The following is an 898-nucleotide window of genomic DNA, read 5'->3' on the forward strand; positions in this document are numbered from 1 at the left end:
CAAACGAAATGGCGTAAGTGGCGGCACATTTCCAACACATTTACTTTTCTTTGCTTTCTGTTAAACGAAAAACAATAATTTGGTTTGCACCGCCAATTTTCATTCCACTAGCTGCTCCACATCCATTGCTCATCCTGTCATGGACGCTATGTAGTCCTGACACTGACAGCGTCGTTAAATATGCAACTTAAAAAAATCTGTGGTTTTGTTCATATCGTGGCCATTAATGGACAATAATGCAACACGCTATGCAACATTGTACATAAGACTGTTTCACGAATTATGACACCAATAACAGTCATAGTCACAGTGTCTGTAAATTTCGTGTTATTAACCATGACGATGTTTTGAGAGAACTGATCAGCTTTCTAATTTTTTTTGGGGGGGGGATCTTTCGTCACCTGTGGCGGCATTGACCTTACGCCAGCCCTGATCAATGCTACTATCCTTTCGTGGCAAAAGGTTTTTGAACTTCGTGACACTTTAGCCCACGGCCCCCGAAATCAATAACTCTTACAGTGACGTTTTATACGAAATTAATGCCTCTTTAAAAGGTATGAGTATTTCGAACGCAAGCCAGTACACAACTATATTTGCAAATATAAGCTATAAGAAATCTCGCGCGTTCTTTGAATAGTCTGAGCTCTTCCTCAAAAAGTAAATATTAGTGGGGATACTGATGCAATCAGGGTAACACGACTGGCTGCATGCACAGCCAAATATAGATATAATGATCTCCGTTTATATACAAAAGTCAATGTCCTTTATGTACGCCTATTCGATTCATCTGTACCAGTGATCTCCTGCAATAGCATATATTGATTTTAGTCTCATGAGTTGTATTCAGGTCAAAGCGGCACGTGACAGCGCGGAAATTACGTGACTGGCCATAGTCACG

The sequence above is a fragment of the Cryptotermes secundus genome, unplaced genomic scaffold, assembly GCF_002891405.2.
Source record: "Cryptotermes secundus unplaced genomic scaffold, Csec_1.0 scaffold1191, whole genome shotgun sequence".
NCBI classification, from domain to species: domain Eukaryota; kingdom Metazoa; phylum Arthropoda; class Insecta; order Blattodea; family Kalotermitidae; genus Cryptotermes; species Cryptotermes secundus.